Source organism: Phocoena phocoena, chromosome 2 (genome assembly GCF_963924675.1).
Source record: "Phocoena phocoena chromosome 2, mPhoPho1.1, whole genome shotgun sequence".
NCBI lineage: Eukaryota > Metazoa > Chordata > Mammalia > Artiodactyla > Phocoenidae > Phocoena > Phocoena phocoena.
Window position 1 is genome coordinate 11,940,218 of NC_089220.1, and position 18,351 is coordinate 11,958,568.

General features: G+C 46.7%; 1 protein-coding gene across 3 annotated transcripts in view; it reads left to right on the forward strand.

The window, feature by feature from the left end:
- The window catches only part of FBLN5 (fibulin 5), an 82,710-nt gene that overhangs the window by 13,278 nt on the left and 51,081 nt on the right, over positions 1 to 18,351 (forward strand). The gene's annotated exons all lie outside the window — the stretch shown is intronic.

The window sequence follows — 18,351 nt, forward strand, 5'->3', positions numbered from 1 at the left end:
CTGTAAAACTTTGAACCTAGACAAAAGCAGAGAGATCATTATGAACACTTGTCTACTTTTCACCCAGTTTGGTCATTCTCAACACAGACCCGCTCTCATTTCTTCTATACTCTGACCCAGTGGATCAATTTAAAGCAAATCTCAGGCATCAAATCATTTTATCCTTAAATACTTCAGAATGTATCTCTAAGAGATAAAGCTTCTTTAAAAAATCATAGTCACAGTACCATTGTCAAACCTACAAAATCAACAATAATTCCTTTTTATCATTAAATATCTGGGTGGGATTCAACTTTCCTTGGTCCTTTCGTAAATGTCCCCTTTCTATTGTTTTCTTTTAGAATCAGATCCAAACAAGGTCTACAGATTGCATTGGGTTAACTATCTCTTAATCTTCTTTGTCTCTCTTACCACGTATTTGTTGAAGAGGCTGAGTCGTTTGTCCTGTAGAATTTCCTACATTTGGGATATTGCTGCTTGTGTTGTCCGGCTGGTATTTAACGTATTTCTTCAACCCCTCTATTTTTCCATAAACTGGTAATAGTTAAATCTAGAGACTTGATCCAATTGAAGTTTAAAGTTGGGGGCCAACTGTTTCCTACGTAGTGCCCTTGCTCTTTCGTCCTTTCCATGCCCTGGTTTCTTCCCATAAACTGTAAGTAAGTCTGCCTTAAAAAAGCAAGCGGACACTTTTCACTGAGGCTTTACTCTTTCTGGGTTTTGGACCCACTTTCAAGGCAGCAGATTCCTGCCTTGTCCCCTGCCTCTGCAGGCGGGGCCGGACCAGGCTCAGAGCCCGGGTCCCTTGAAGCCCTGAGCTTCCTTGTTGACCTCTCTGTTTGGTGTTCCACTTGGGAGGTGACTAGACCCTGCTCTTTCTGGAACAAAGTTTGGCCTCAGATTTGAGTCCACAAGCCCCAAGATGTAAATCTGGATCACTCAGGACCTTTGCAGGCAGAGTGATGCAGGCAGGAATCCAAGAATTACAGTTCAGGAACCAAGAAAGTTTTTGTCATCAAGAAAACTGGCATCTTGGCTTGTGGGTGCTCAGCACCAGGGCAACTGCCATGAGGGTGGTGGACTCATGGCTGGTTAGACTGTGTCCCCCAGATGCTGGCCCCTTGGGAGATCCGGTGGTCAGCATCTCAGAGGATGGAGAGCCAGGTGGACATGGTTACTGGCAAAGAGGAAAGGGCTGTTGCAGGAAAGGCAGGATGCTGTGGAGTTAACGGTGTTGGTGCTGAAGACTCAGGGAGGGGTGAGCTGAGCGATTGGGCCCCTGGGATTTGAACCCCCATTAAGGAACCTTTCTATCATCATACTGCCTCTGAGAATAGGACCTTTGGCTAGGGTCCCTGAACGTTGATGCCACTTGTTTACGCGTATTTGTCCCATTTGGGGCTCAACTCGTCACCACTCTGGGTGGACATTCTTTGTTCTGGCTTTGCTAATCAGCTTGGCTCAGTGTCAGATCTAGGGACTCCACCAATAACTGATGCTCGTGAAATGTTTCACAACTGAGAAAGCAGTCTTTTACTAGAGCCGCGCTACCCCAGGGACTGAAGGAATTCCTCTGGTCATTTGTGAAGTTACAAGCAATATCTTTATACTCCCTCCTGGCCTGGGGTTTTCTCATTGATCAAAGCGCCTGAGCGGGCAGAGAGGAACACAAATGGATCCTTTTGGAAGATGAATGGCATTGGCCTGAGGCTTTCTCTTGAGTTATTTTTCCTGAAAGCCAGCCAATGTGTATTCAGTCACTGTTTATAGAGCACCTCTTTGGTGCCAGGCTCTGGCTTAGGCACGGAGGGGGCAGGGAGTCTGGGCACAGCCGTGGGGCTGTCTTCAGAGCTTACCATCAAGGAAGGGAGATTAGTCACGGAACAAGCAGCTGAACTACCAGGTGGCCTCTGATTGATTCCTGAGAAGTTCGAAGAGAAGGCAGAGATGGGAAGGCTGTGTGTGCTGGAGTGGAGAGGGCTGGAACTGGGAAGCCAGCCAGGCCTTGATTCTCACCTTGGTTTGGCCACTTCCTGGCTGTGAGACTGGAGCCTCAGTTTCCTCATCTGTAAAATGGGTACAACAATGCCTACCTCACAGATAACTTGTGAAAATATCTTGCCCGGTGTCTGCGCGGAGTATTACGTGGTAAGTATTAATTGAGAAAGATCCTAGGGTCTTGAGATAACCTGTAGAGAGTCATCGAGTCTGAAAATGTATTGAGGGCCTAGTTCTTGAAAACCTTTAAAATGACCTAAAACCGAGCGTGGTACTCACCCACCTTGCAGACCTTGCTGGGCTTTGCCCAGTTCAGTGCTTAATGAGACTTCAGTCAGATGCTTCGAGATGCCGGCAAAGGCTAGGTTTATTTAATTGTGGAACAAAACAATTAACCACCCAGCAGGTAAGGCAAAGGGCAAGAGTGCTTGGATGGGGCAGCCGCCTGCAGGCTTTTCTTCTTACTTTTTTAACACAGGTTTGAAACCAAGTCCTCTGGATGAGACCGGAAAGAGAGCACAGGAAGCAGAAACCACTCGGTTCTTTAGCTGCTAAAGGCATCAGGACCAGGCAGGCCTGGTGAGGAGGGGGACCCAGGATTGAGGTGGGACACAGTCAGGTTTGCTCAGATGTCCTTGTGAACTGGGCCTCAGCAAGCCTGTTCACATGCGGCCCCCCCACTCAGGTTGTCCCATCTTGCTTCAGATCTCTCCCGATCATTGGCTGGGACGGTGAGCAAGCAGCTCAGCCTCTCTGAACCTCAGTTTTTCCATCTGTAAATAGGGATGACAGCATTAACTATTACTGTAGGATATTTGGGAGAATTCAATGAGATAGTGCATGTGCCTGGTCTTAGTATGGAGGCTGGCTCTCAGTAAGGGTTAATAACAGTTAGTTGTTACAATGTTATTTTTACTGTGTCAGATCTCATCATTCCGTGATGAATTCTCCTACTCCAAACCCCTAGTCCTGTTATTCTGTTATTGTTTATTCTTTCCTCTGGGAATCAGACTTAAGAATGCAAGGCTTTTGGAGGGTTGAGGGTTGAATTCTCGCCACTTTCAGTGTCAGGGGTTGGGGTTACTTGTGCTTCCAAGGAGAATGCAGCAGAGAAGGGGCTCCAGGAGGTTGTTCACAGCAGCTCTTCTTAGACGTGAATGTGCCCCTGAGTCACCTGGGGAAATGCAGAGTCTGACTCTGCAGGTCTGGTCTGGGGCCCGAGGTTCTGCCTTTTGCAGAAGCTCCTGGATGATGTGATCCTGCTGGTCCAGGAAGGCTCTTGTCCATCTGTCTACTCTTAGATAGGCCTGCGTTTAAAGAAAGGTAGAAACTTTATTTTTTAAATGAAATTCCCATATTATATGAATCTGTTAGAAGAATGTATTACTTTTGTTTAAAAACAAAAGCAAAAAATCCAAAAGAAATGTTTTTAAAGCCTACATTGAAGCAGCAGGCTGTAGTGGTAAAGACAGGACATCAGTAAGAGCTGAACTCTGATCCCAGAGCAGCTGTGTGCCATTAAGAAAGTCACTTGGCTTCTCTGGCCTAAGGTTTATTATCAGTGAAAAGAAGGGATTAGGGGTCTTAATATGGGGTCTGTGGATGGAATTTAGGGGATCCATTTTCATCTTTTTTCTCTACTAACTTCTAATGAAATTTAGTATTATTTTTCTTTATAGAGGCAGTAAGCCACAGGACTCTTAGCAATACCTGTGGCAGTATTAACAAGAGAAACACAGATATTTATACATCACATTACAACTGTACCAGTTATTCTGACACATTTTGAAGTTTTTGATGTATTTTGAAATATTATTTTGAAGTATTCTCACTTACCGTTACTTGAAAATTGTAGGACATATTAGACCTGCTGTCCAGTCTTGTCATTTCTAATTTTTGTCACTGATAAAGAAGCGTGTATATTGCTATACATATTACACATATGTTTAAAAACTATTTTGATAACTGTCTTCCAGTGTAATTGGGTTCTTTCATAATCCTGTGAATTTAACGTATGCAATTAAAAACATTACTCTGAGAAAGGGTCCATGGCTTCATCCGTCTGCAAAACGCATTCCCTGGACCAGATGATTTCTTCAATTCCCAGTCCTTAGGAAAGATAACGTTTGTGTCCAGACAGCCTGGGCTTTCTGTTAACTCGCTCTCACCTGGATCACTCGTGATGTGGTCCTTCTCTACTCGTGTGTTTCAACCAGCCCACACACTTGGTGACATCTTCTACTAGGACCGCGTCAGTCCTCCGTTTATGAGGAAGCCCGAACCACCCACGGTTGGAGCCACCCACGGGGACTGGCCCCGGCCTGCGGTGAGGTCCAGGGCACTGGCCAGCCTCCACAGCGCTGTGTGGAAACCCACTGTGGGGCACGCCCGGCCCTGGGTGCCTTTGTGTGTGGAATAGGCACTTCTCCACTGCCTAGCGTGGCAGTTTTCTCAATGAACCACAACTTTTTCTTGGCTCTCACCTTATGTTCCTTGGTCTGGTCGTGTTCCTGTTCAATATGTTCCATTCTGGGATTAGCCAGTTGTGTATGAAGAGCAAGCGTGGGGATCGCAGGAGGATGGAGAAGCGGGAACTTTGAGCAGCAGCACGGTCCAGCTTTGCTTTGGATGGTCCCAGTGAAAGCGGGTGTTAAGGCCAGATCTCCAGAGAGCCCCTGCCGGAGGGCCATTGCAGCCCGTTCAGCCACGTGTGCTTGAGATTAGTGGGAGGCGCACGTGATGATGTTTCTCAAAGAGGCTCAGGGATTCTGAATGTGTGGGAAGGTGTCTGTACCTCCTCCTTCGTCGTCAATACTGGTTGTAGATCTCTTTTCAAAGATCCTTTTGACGAAGGCGGGTGAGCACGCCACTGGAAAACTTGAGAGCAGAACTGCTTGCATGGGTTCTGCGCCCGCCTTGGCAGCTTCTGCGGGAGCTCTGCATGGCTCTGCTCTGCGTGTGTGCATGGCGTCTGCGGCTCCTGCCCCCACCCCAGCGTGATGCAAGAAACAGTGATTTGGGAACTCTCTGTGCTATTAGGAAAGGATTAAATGAAATAAAGAAGTACAAATACCATATGAAAGCAAAGTATTAGTGTTGTGGAGAGTGTGTGCATGCATACTGATTGAAAACCATATGAAACTGATCAGTATGGTCAGTTTCAAAATCAGTATGAAACTGATTAAAACCATAAATTAGGAATCGTATTTAATGTTGCCAACAACAGCCTCAAGCAAATATCATCTGCGAGGCCCAAGTTATAATATCTGCTGTTACCCAAAGAAAGGGGATCTTTGTATTCTCAAAGGCCTGGAAGGAGTCGGTGACTAGGCCAGGGAGTGGTGGAAGGCAGTTGGATGCGTGGGGAGAGTGTGGGCTCTCGATTCAGAGATGCTGGGGTTCGAACCCCACCCCCGCACAGGTGCCTGGCTCCGAGCGGTAAACACTTTGAGTGGCCTATCTACCAGATGGGATGATAGTACTTGTTTTTAGCCAAGGATGTGCTGAGTGTCTGGTAGTCCTGTCTGCAACCGCTAAGCAATAGCTGCTGTCACTCTCCCTACCCCTTCCCGGAGGGGCAGCAACTCTGTTGCGTCATATCTTGCCAATCCCTGCCCAGCCACAGGGGCAGACGGGGCAGGTGCTTGCTGGCAGCTTATCCCAGGTGGGGAGGTTTGAGGAGGGAGAGGGAAAGGGGAGGAATTCCCTGGCGGTCCAGTGGTTAGGACTCTGTCCTGCCACTGCAGGGGGCACGGGTTCGATCCCTGGTCAGGGAACTAAGATTCCGCCTGCCAAGCAGTGTGGCCAAAAAACAAAAAAAGAAGGCGAGGGAAAGTCACTGCCTTTGGGTTTGCGACCACGAGCTGATTCTTCTCCCTGGCTCCACTCAGCCCGAGGGCCTGCCTTTGAGCTGTTCTCTGGGGCCCTCTTACCCCTGGGGGTGCCTAGGAGGCAGATGGGTACATTCATTCTCTTCCTTTGGCTGCCAGCCTCTCTGGACACATGGACACGCAGACAGACAGAAAGACAGACTCCAGGCCACGCTGGCCGAGCAGGCAGTGACTGGGAAGTGCTGGTGGCCTCGTCTGACCCGTCATCAGAGAGACCCCTGAGTCAGATGACCCCCGAGCAGTCTGGCTGGTCTCCCACTTGGAGGCAGAAAGGCCGCGGCTTCCTGGCATCCCGCAGGTGTGTGACAGAGGGCAGGCAGGTGCCCACGTGCTCTCACCAGGGCGTAGGTGTTGGGAGTTGGGACTGTGGCGGGAGGGTTCCTTGGACACGGCCACTGCGCCAGCATCCACTGTTTATCCTCAGCATCTGGCAGCGTGAATTCTCAGTAAGCTATTGACAACTAATGAATGAATGAGTGAAGGGATGAATGGAAGGAGAGTGTGGGCACCGTTCAACTCAGGCGAGTGGGGGTACCTTCACTCACTTCCATACTCGGTCTCTCATCACCCCTCAAAGCCCACCCCCCGACCGGCCCCCACTGTGCTGGGTGCCGAGGGAGGACCAAGGTAACCAAGCTTGTCTCTGTTCCTTGAACGCCAGGGCCGTGGTTACTGTGTGTGCCCCCACACCCGACATGCTTCCTTGGACCACCGGCACTCAGTGGGTGTTGAACTGAATTGAATTTACGCTGTAGCTGAGGGGCTGATGGGCAAAGATCTGTTCAGACTGATTTACAAAGGGACCTACCTCCACCATCCTTTCCGCTTTGGGCTGTGCCACAGGGGAAATCTGTGGAAGGCTGTGTTCTTTCCATCTTGGACCTGGGACTTTGTTTCTCTGCCATGGGAGGGATTGGCTCTCAGGGATCCGCCTCCAGCCAGGGTCAGCTCCTCACAAAACTCCAAGGGGCTCCATTCAATTGTGTGACATGCTGTTGGCATCCCCTGGAGCCCAGCAAGCAGCAGGAGGCTCCTGTTTGTCTTGGAAACAGAGGTGCATGCTTGGGGAAGGGTCCCCGGGCCATCTCCTTGGGGGCTGGCAGGGAAAGGACATTCACAGGATTCCTTCCCTCCAGAGGGACTCAGACATCAGACTGGATGTTAAGGACTGACCTCCCATTCCCCTCGGCTTGTCGGAGCCGGGCCAGAGGGGAGATGGGGACAGCCAGCCCTGGGCCCTGCCCCAGGCAGCCAACATCCACAGGCTCCAGGGGACGCGGGCGGGTCGGGGCTGGGAGGCGATGAGGCGTGGGGGACTTGTCAGTGTGAACTGACTTTCCTTCAAGCTAAAACATTTGCAGAAACCCAGCCAGGGTTGATTTATGAGCCCCACATATTTCACAGGTCTTAAAGCATCCCCCAGGAATCAATGAGGTCAGACAGAACAGACTTTGCATCCGGAATCAGTATGAAATTGGCATCTTCAACAGTTCCCATGGGAAGCAAGGGATAATAATTTAAGGGAGATTATATTAAATATTGCAAAGACACAAAAAACCTGGACTCTGCTTCATTCCCGTTGGGGAGAAAGACAAGTCATCTGTTTTCTGCATCTGAGCTGGATGAGGGGTGGCCGTTTCTGCTGAAGCCACTGTGACCAAAATGAAACATGATGGGAGGGGGGGGCACTAGGGCGGGCGATGAACTCAGAGCCAACTTAGCAGTGACCACAGCATCCTGTACTGTGTCCTCTGCTGCATGCTCTGTAACAGTGATAAATAGACATTTGTGATTATTTATTTAATGTCTCTCTGTCCAGCAGGAACTTTCTGTCTTGTTCACTGTTGTATTTTTAGCACCTGATAAATATTTGTTGAACAAGCAGAAAAGCGACATGCGGTGAATTGTATGTAGTGTGTAAATGAGTGAGAGAAGCTGATTACACCTCAGGTACAGTTGTCCACATAGATTAATTTATTATCATTAATGGACTTCATTCGTTTATCATTTCCATGCTGGGGTCTGTGCTGTTCGCACAAAGATAAATCAGGCATCATCACTACCTTCGGGAATTCACAGTCTCTTGCCAGGAGTTGAGGTAGGTTGGTAGGACGTAGGGAGCCCAACACATACATAGTTATAGCCCAAGGTAATGGGACAGCAGCCAAAGCAGGTACGAGGCTCTCTGTTGGCCCTGGCTGGAGTGATCACAGAATCCTTCCATAAGGACAGGTGTTACACATCTGTGCATCCATTTGATTATACACGTATTCACTGAGCACGTCTCTGTGTCAGACACTGCCAAGTGCTGGGAGGGGATCTAAAGATGAATAAGAGTTGGTCCCTGCCTTCAGGATCTCACAGCTGAGCAGATGTGAGTGGGAGTGGGGGAAGGGTGGGTGCCCGTAACTCATCAGTGTCTTTACATGAGCCGGAGTGTGAGGGGTGGTGAGAGCAGTATAGCTGGGTGCTGTAGGGGTGCCCGCAAGGGATAGGGATTCTGCTCTGGCAATGGATATGATGGCCTCTAAGTCGATGTTTGGAGGCTTGAGTAGAATTTTCATGTGGGAGATGGTGAAGGGCTTTCTGGGTTGAGGGAACAGCCTGGGCAAAGACATGGAGGCCAGAAGCTTCACGGCACATTGAGGACTGCTGGTGAGGACCAGCCTTGGTCGTGAGCCCATTGGTCACCTGCCCATTTACGACAGCCAGTGCACGGCTGCAGCATGGACACGGGGTGGGGTTGGGGCAGCCGTAGAGTGAGAGATGAGGCTAAGGAACTTGGCATGGCCTTGAATGCCATGCCAATCTCTTGGACTCTGTTCTGTAAACACTGGTTTTTAAGTGGTATCTTGACATCTGTTTGAAGAAGATTCCTGGTTTAGGAGCCCAGGAATTAAATCACGACTGGGGTCATGATTTAATCTCATCACTGCAACAAACTCAGTGAGGGGGTCGTGGCTCCTTTTCCCTCTCTTTCGGGGCTCCATTTCCCCATCTATACAAGAGGGGCCGAACCACAGTCTCCAAGGCTCCCTGCAGCCCTGACCACTCAGGATGTGGAACATGCTTGTGACTACTAGGTGAGGGTACATTCCGGAGGCAGGTAGATTCTAGAGATAGTATCTTTTCACTGGAGGCAGTGATTTTGCATTAAGTCTATAAGAGTAATGATTGGACCGCCTCTAAGGATATCGCCTCCATGCTCTCTAAGAGTCCTGCTTGGAGCCTTCTTTGAAGCTTGAGGCAGAGATGAGCCCTTTTTTGAGTCCCTCCAGGAAAGGGGCATCAGTGGATGGTGATGAAATTAGCTCTGACTGTGATGATAGCACATGGCCTGGTCCTGTAAGAAATCTGGCGTTGCCTTTATAACACCTGGGGAGAATTTGCAAGCAGCCGGAGCAAAACACAAATTCCTCGCAAAGCCAAGCATCTTCTTAGATTGACCAATGGGCTAAGAATGTAAGAGTTCCACAATCAGACCTTTCTAGGAAATCCCGCACCTCAGACCTTCTAAACAGACCCTTTTTAAAGGATCGTCTCAATCTCATTTAGCTCTAGAGAGCAGGAGCTGGCCCAGGACCAGGTGGTGCTGGCCTGTGGTCTGATGGCTACTCACTGTGGGAAGCTGGATCCTATAGTTACATCCTTAAGGGACTCCCTTAATTATAATAATTCCCATTTGAACATTGCCTCTCGCTTTTCCAAATGCTTTCGCATGTACTGAATTCTCAGACAGCCCAGTAGGCAGGCTCAGGATCGTTTTCCCCATTTTAGAGAATACTTGGAAGGGCTCTGTGACTGTCCCAATATCCCACAGTTTATCCGTGGGAGAGGTCGACCAGAGTGTAAACTTGCTGACTTTCAGACCCTCCTCCTCCCGTAAGATGGGCCAGATGCTCTTTACTGATCACAGGCTACACTGGCCTCCTTTGTCTTCTCAAACAGAGCATCCCCACCCCAGGGCCTTTGCACTTTCAAGTCCCTCCGTTTGGAACTCTTTCTGGTTCATTCTCCTCCTTGAGGCTTCAGCTCAGTAGATGATACCTTCTTAAAGAGCCTGTCCCTGACCAACCTGTCCAAAGTCACCCTGCAATCATTCTCCGTCACAGCTCGTATCATTATTACTTGTCCCAAACTTGAGAGTCTGTAAAATCATCTGGAGGGCTTCAAACACAGATTGCTGGCTCCCATCCGCAGAATTTCTGATTCAGTAGGTCTGGGGTGAGGCCTGGGCCTTCAAGTGGTGCTAATCCTTCTGGTCCGGGACCTTACTTTGAGAACCGCTGATTGATGTGGCCTCTCCCGTTGCGGAGCACAGCCTCCGGACGCGCAGGCTCAGCGGCCATGGCTCACGGGCCCAGGCGCTCCGCGGCATGTGGGATCCTTCCAGACCGGGGCACGAATCCGTGTCCCCCGCATCGGTAGGCGGACTCTCAACCACTGCGCCACCAGGGAAGCCCAATGACTATCTTTTAATTAAATAGTTTTATTGAGGCATAATTGACATGTAACGTTATATTAGTTTCAGGTATACAGTATAATGATTCAATGTATATGTCGTATCCCCACAATAAGTCTAGTTAACATCCATCACCATACATAGTTAAACAAATTTTTTTTCTTGTGATGAGAACTTTTAAGATCTACTCTCAACAACGTTCAAACAGGAAATACAGTATTATTAACTATAGTCACCATGAGGTATGTTACATCCCTATGACTTATTTATTTTATAACTGGGTATTTGTACCTTTTGACTCACTTCACCCATTTTGTCCACCCCTACCCCCTACCTCTGGCAACCACCAATCTGTTCTCTGTATCTATGAGCTTTTTTTCCCTTAAGAGTCCAATATAAGTGAGGTCTGAGGAACTGGTCTTTCTCTGACTTATTTCATTTAGCATAATGCCCTCAAGGTCCATCCATGTTGTAGCAAATAGAAAGATTCCCCCCGCTTTTTTATTTATTTATTTATTTGTTTTATTTATTTATTTTTGGCTGCGTTGGGTCCTCGTTGCTGGGCACGGGCTTTCTTTTAGTTGCTGCGAGCGGGGGCTACTCTTCATTGCAGTGCGCAGGCTTCTCACAGCGGTGGCTTCTCTTGTTGCAGAGCACGGGCTCTAGGCGTGGAGGCTTCAGTAATTGTGGCACGTGAGCTCAGTAGTCATGGCTCACGGGTCTAGAGAGCAGGTTTAGTAGTTGTGGCACACGGACTTCGTTGCTCCGCGGAATGTGGGATCTTCCTGAACCAGGGCTCAAACCCGTGTCCCCTGCACTGGCAGGTGGATTCTTAGCCACTGGGGAAGCCCAAGATTTCCCTTTTTTATGGCTGAATAATATTCTATATTATGTATATACCACCTTTTCTTTATCCATTCATCCACAGATGGACATGTGGGTTGTTTCCATATCTTGGCTGTACTTATTTGTTTATTGTCTATTCCATCTCTTATCTTGTTTCTGCTCTATCCCTAGTGCCTGGTCCATCATTTGTATTTGTCAAATGAGTATTGACTGAAGACTCAGTCAGACTCCTTGCTTTATAATCGTCCCACACCTAAGAAGGAAGGTCAAACGTTGACAGAAACCCCGGGAGTTATTTGGTCTGATCTCTTCTCCCCGTTACCTTTTTCTTTAACTTTTTTCGCACTCATGTTTTTTCTAAGGGTCATTATTATTACTTTTTTTTATTGAAGTATAGTTGATGTGCAAAATTATATGTTACAGGCGTACAACACAGTGATTCACAACTTTAAAGGTTTATAAAATATTGGCTATATTCCCTGTGTTGTACAATATATTTTTATAGTTTATTTTATACATAATAGTTTGTACCTCTTGATCCCCTATCCCTATCTTGCCCTCACCCTTCCCTCTCCCCACTGGTAACCACTAGTTTACTCTTTATCTCTGTGCGTCTGTTTCTCTTTTTGTTATGTTCACTAGTTTGTTGTTCTAAGGGTCATTATTAAATTTATGTATAGATTTCATGGACAATTTTTATAAAATTCCAATGAATTGCGCTGTCTGGGTTCAAGGAGGGTTGTCCAAAATCCAACCAAGCCATAGGGCATCCGGCCAAGTGTGGCTCCCTGAGTCTGCCATGTCTCTGTGCTGTACTTAAACCTTGCTACTCACCTCCCCTGTCAGCAGGTGGGGAAGAGCCCACACATCCTCACTCTTCCCCCTTTGACAAATTACAGGCGAGCTAGCTGCGATTGGGGTGGGAGGGAGAATACAGGTTGGGACTATGACTCAGGGTTTTCCCTTTGTGACGAGCAGATTGGCACTAAGGGAAGAAACCTTGATCTTGGGCTTGTCAGCACTTTGTTCAAACAAACTGCAACCCAGCCCCGATGCCACAGCTGTAAACCTCTTGGGAACTTTCTGGGTAAATGAATTAGAATTTTATGACTGGCTTGCATAGAACACTTATCCTAACTCCCAAAGTGGTACTTTCAGAACCCTCAAGTGTCTGACGCCTCTCCTATCCTGAGGTTTCAAAAGAACAAAGTTGAGATTTGCCAGACTGGAATTGGGTTTTTTTTTTCCACTAGTGCATTTTATTTTATTTTTAAGTTTTATTGGAGTATAATTGCTTTACAATGGTGTGTTAGTTTCTGCTTTATAACGAAGTGAATCAGTTATACAAATACATATATCCCCATATCTCCTCCCTCTTGTGTCTCCCTCCCACCCTCCCTACCCCACCCCTCTAGGTGGTCACAAAGCACCAAGCTGAGCTCCCTGTGCTATGCGGCTGCTTCCCACTAGCTATCTATTTTACATTTGGAATTGGGTTTTAAATGTAAAATTTGATCTTCCCTGTCTAAGGGGAGTTGAAGATGAAGTCTGAGGTGTTTATGGATCCTCCCAAGGTAGCACTGTGGCTGGGGGAGTGCTGAGGGTGGGCTAGGGCCAAGCTTTGTCCTTTAGTTGGGGGCGGGGCTCCTTTGAGGACCCAAGGGAAATGGAGTGTGTGCGTGTGTGTGTGTGTGTGTGTGTGTGTCTGTGTGTGTGTGTGTGTGTGTGTGTGTGTATCCCCGGGATGGGGGGTTGCCAACTCTTTTGGAGACCACCACATGGCTGCCCTGGAATAACTATTGTGGGGACAACTAACTCTGCCCAAGAGAGTCAAGGAAGTCTACCTAGAGACGGGACGGTCATAGTTGAGTTGGGAATCTGGAGACCAGGGATGGGAAATAATCTGTCCAGCGTCACCTTGCCTGTCATTTGCAGAGCTGGGATAAAGCCCAAAGTCGCAGGACTCCTAATCCCAGGGAACTGTGTTGTGCTGTGGAAAGAGACTGCGTTTGGAAGCTGAGTGACCTTGAACAGGTGCCTTCTTCTCCGTGGGCCTCACAGAGGAGCGTGATCTGTAGGAATAGTTAGGTGCACTCACTCATTGTGGGGACAACAAATGAACAACACAGGCTCTCAGGCAGACAATGGCGAGAGCTCTGATTCTGGTGCCCGTGTTAACTTTTATATTCTAAGCAGTTTGGTCATGCTAGTGTTTGTCAGGATAAGGTGAGTCAGGGCATTAAACTGAACTGTCTTTCTAAAGTAGGCTCATTGCATCGGCCTCAGCTCCTTTCACTAGAGTTTGGTTTCACAAGGATTCTCTCCCAGCCCAGCTGCATGGCCAAGCCAAATCCACTTTGTAAGTCATACAGCTCTGTTCTTTCCACGTTCAAGCTCCATAAAGAGTTGTAAATGGAACAAGTGTGGCTGTTAGCATGATCTCCCTCTGAAGATGAAAAAATAATTAAAAGGAGACAGGAGACCCTGGTACTTCAGAAGTGGACGAATCACAGAAGGGTTAATAAAATAGAAAGCGATTAAGACAGTAGGAGATAGTGTGACTTGGCTTTTAGCTCTCATGAGGAGGACAGGATCGCCAGGATCGCGTTCCAGGGCAGCCTACTGACCATGAGGAAGAATGTGTGTGGTTCCAGAGTTGAGCCCAGCGAGCCACAGCCATGCTAAGAACCCTGAGACCAGGTGGGGGAGGGAGGAGGGCAAGCCAGTGACGTCTCCAGGGTGGGAGGTGTTCAGGGCCAGGGCGAAGCACACAGAAAGTCTGAGTGTACTTGGGTTGCCATAACAAGTACCACAGACTAGGGAGCTAGGACAACAGACATCTATTTTCTCACAGTTCCAAAGACTGGAAGTCCAAGATCAAGGTGTAGGCAGAGTTGGATCCTGCTGAGGGCCTCAAGGGAGGGGTCTGTTCTAGGCTTCTCTCCTTGGCTTATAAAAAGTCACCTTCACATCGTCTTCCTTCTATGTGTATCTCTGTGTCCAAACTCCCCCATCTTATGAGGATGCCAGTCACATTGGGTTAAGATCCACCCCAATGACTTCAGTTTAACTTAATCACTTTTAAAGACACTATCTTCAGAGACAGTCACATTCTGAGGTACTGGGGGTTAAAACGTCAACATATGAATTTTAAGGGACACAATCTGACTTCAACATATGAATTCTGGGGGGACACAATTCAGCCCAAAACACAAGACACAGTCCCTTTTCCTCCGGGAGGGGGACCCATGTGACATGAGAAGCCACTGGGAATGCCATTTTTTGCTCTTATCTTTAATGACCCAGGCCTTAGGTGATTTCCCCTAGGAAGCCTTCTTAGATCATTACCACCCCGTCCAAGCCCATTGGACTCCCTCCCCACCTCCCCTTGAGTTCTCCAAACACTTAGCTGGTACCTCTATTGGGGCATTTATCATCATCTACCTTAGACTTAATTAGAAATGTGTCTATGCTCCTGACTTATTGAAGCCACATGTTTTAGGCATCTTTGTGTCTCTCTCATATCCCCTGCCTCCTGTCTTGCATATAGAGCAGGTTTGATAATATTTGTTGGCTTGTTGACGGGCCGGCTGTCCAAGAAAGTTGGGTAATAAGTGCTGGATAAACAGGAAGATGCAGCTATTAATAAAACAGCAACGTGCCTTTCCTTAGAGTCTTTGCACTCGCAGACAAAGTCGAGCTCCTGGATTTATAAAGAAAAGAAGCTCCTTCCACCCTTCTAACCTTGTTTGACCTAAAGGGTCAACGGAAGACTCTGCCAACTGGGTGCTCAGCGTTCTTAAACCCCCAGAGTTCAAAGATGATGACTCCTCTGGCCAGTCTTGAAGAAACTCTTCAATCATTTCTTGAATAATGGCATTCTTTTGGCCCGGCTCTATGGATACTCCGCCTTCCACCCCCAGTCCAGTGACCTTCTGTCCCCTTGTTTCTTGGCTGAACGTCTGGGTCTGATGTAGAGAGCAGAAGCAGTTTCATCAGAGCGAGGGTCCTTCCCACGAATGCAGAGCCACACAGCCCAGAAAGCCTGACTGTGCGGAAACAGCTGGGTTTTGGCAGGCTGATTTTGAAGAACAATGCTAATAATTGAAAATCACTTTGTTTCAGAATGGTGTATGCGGGATGAGGAATGTACTGTTAGATAAGGCAGGTCACCCGTGTTGTTAAGAGAAGACTCATTTGAGGATTTGCTCTGAAATCCCTACCTTTACTTTCCCTCACCTCCTACCTTTACTTTCTTCTAGTAAAGCTTCCCACCTGGTCCCTGGGAGGTAGATGTGCCTGGGGATTGGTCCCTTCAGCTCTTGGGATGGTTGGCAAGGGCTTGGGATGCTTGAGTCCTTGGGCCAGTTGCCTTTGCTTTCTCCATTGTGCCTTACACACTTCTAGAATTTTCTGTGTGTGCCCCCAAATGGAAAAGGTTGGGGAGAACTGCTTTAGACTGATGTATTCTGCAGAGATTTCTAGGATCACAGAGCAGGTTTCTCAATATTTACCTTTTAAAAGGAAACACATTCACTTATTACTCTTGGTGCTCTGTCTTTGGACAAAATGAATGCCAATATTAGGACTCTGTGGTTCAGTAAAGTTGTAGGGAAATTTGATTACATTCAATGTATTAATCAGCTGGACTCTTGTGGTTGCAAGTAACAGAAACCCAGCTCAGAGTTGCTTAAGCAAAAAAATAAATAAAACAACAACAACACAAACACAACTGCATGACCACATAATTTATTTTTTCATAATTGAGAAGTCCACGAGTAGAATGAGCCCTGGATGACTGGATCATATCATACGGACTTGGTTTTTTTCTCTCTCCATCTCCTGTCTCCAATACAAAGGCTTCTTCATTCTCAGGGCAGGCTCTCTCAAGAGGTAGCCCCTGGCAGCTGCAGGCTTTTCTCTTACCAGGTTAGCAACACAGAGAGATTGCCTCAATCTTTAGAGCTCTTTTAAAAGGATAAAGTCAGACTCTGTTAGCTAGTTTGGGTCACATGCCCATTCCTAAACTCATCACTGTGACCAGAAACATGTGGGGTTTTGATTTACCAAACCTGCATCACAGGTCCAATGCCGGAGCCAGCAGTGGATGTAAAGCTATCTGGAACACACTTTCCACACTAAAGGTGAGGAAAGATGGTTTCTCAAAGGAAAATCGGAATGCTATTACCTCCTGAAGGGAGTTTGGATGTTGAGTGGGCAAGAGCTATACCTGGCATTCCGGCTTCCACGTGGAAACAGAGGAAATGGAAGGACTCTAGTTTGTTCTGAGCCAACAGTGACAGATAATGGAGAATGCGCTCCCCAGCTGATTCAGTGTCCTTCATACATGCACTCTTCTGGGACACTGGGGGATGGTCACCAGTAAAGAAGGCAGGGGCCCGGAACTGTTATTTATGCTACCCATCTGTCCTCATGTAGGCAGCTATCCACACTGTCCCTCAGAGACAGCGAACTCTCTTGTTCATTAAAAATTGTCAGGGAGATAATACCATGAAGTCTCTTTATAGAAATATCAGGCTGTTATAATTCTTTGAGTCAAGAAGAAATGCCTAGTACCTCACTTGAATCACTTGTGCTATTGTCTTTCTTATCCTGCCCTTAGGAAAAACAAAAAATAAAAAAAAACAAAGAATGGTAGATTAGTACTGTGTATAGCCATCATCATCATCGTCATCATCTTCACCATCCCACATCAAAGCACCTGTGTGTCTCTGATTCCATTTTTATTTTAATGGCGGTGATACGTTAATTGGTCATGTACGGTAACTGCCAACACTCACATGTGCAGAGCTGTTGGTCATTCTTTTATCTCCTGGCCCCTTATCATAGTAAATCTTGGCAATGGCCTTGGTTTTCTTATCTATAAAATGAGGATAATACCTATCTCATAAGTTTTTCCGCGAGGATTAAAAGAATATATATAAAGCACGTGATGTTAAAATAAGTAAGTTGCATAGCTATATGTAGCCATATGTTCCCTAAGACATGCTTCATGACAGGAATTACCTTCTGCCCTTAAAGAAAAGCCCCCACTGGTCACTTACAAAGTGCGGAGAGCTTCTAAGAACTTTTGAACTGGAATGATGGCCCAGGGATGCACCACTGCTCCATGACCAAGAAAGAAAATCTGAAGAAATTGAATAATGCTTTTCTGGAAAAGGACCATAGTTATGCTCAGGGCATAGTACTGAGATGTCAGAAATAGACTAGAATATTCCCTCCGAGTGTTTAATGGAGAAGCATCCATAGGAAGACCTCAGGGCCAGGGCCAGGATATCTGGACATGATTCCAGTTCTGCCCTTCACTAGCTGTGTGACCTTGAATATGTGTCTTAAACTCTCTGAATCTCAGTTTTCTCTTCTGTAAAATGGGGATAACAATTCCTGACCTGCCTACCTCACAGCATTATTAGTGATGCAGTAGAGACTTTAATACCTATAAAATCTGCAGAATTGTTTCCAGAGCATTAAAATAACTTGCTCCATTATATTTATCAGAATGCCGTGTACTTGTTGTCATGCTGTCTCAGTAAACCGTGAACTAAACTGGGAAAGGACTTATGCAATATTTTATATACACACAAAATTATATGTAACATATGTAAGCCAGATGTTTATTAACTATGCATATGGGAGAACCCAGCACCCAACCTAAGAACCTGTGGGCTTCTCCACCATCACACCTTGTATCTCCTTTCAAGGTCTTCTGAGACTTGCTTATTTCGTTCAATGTTATATTTCTAAGATTCCCATCCATGTTGTTGTGTGTAGCTGCAGTTTATTTTTTGCTTTTGTATACTTTTCCACAATGAGACTCTACTGTATCACAGTTTATTAATTAATTCTTTCATTAGAAGACATTTGGGTTGTTCTTAGTTTTCTGTTATTACAAAGGATGATGCTATGAACATTCTTCTGAGCGCTATACACCTGTGCTGTAAGGGATGGAAATTTCAACTTTACAAACCAATGCTTTGTTGTTTCCCAAAATAGTTATACTGGTTTACACACTAAGCAGTGATTAAGGTTTTCTCTTGCGCTTCAGTCTCACCAACACTTGGTATTGATAGACTTCTTAATTTTTTGCCAATCCAGTAGTTGTAAAATGGTAGTTTTCGTGTTCTTAATTGCATT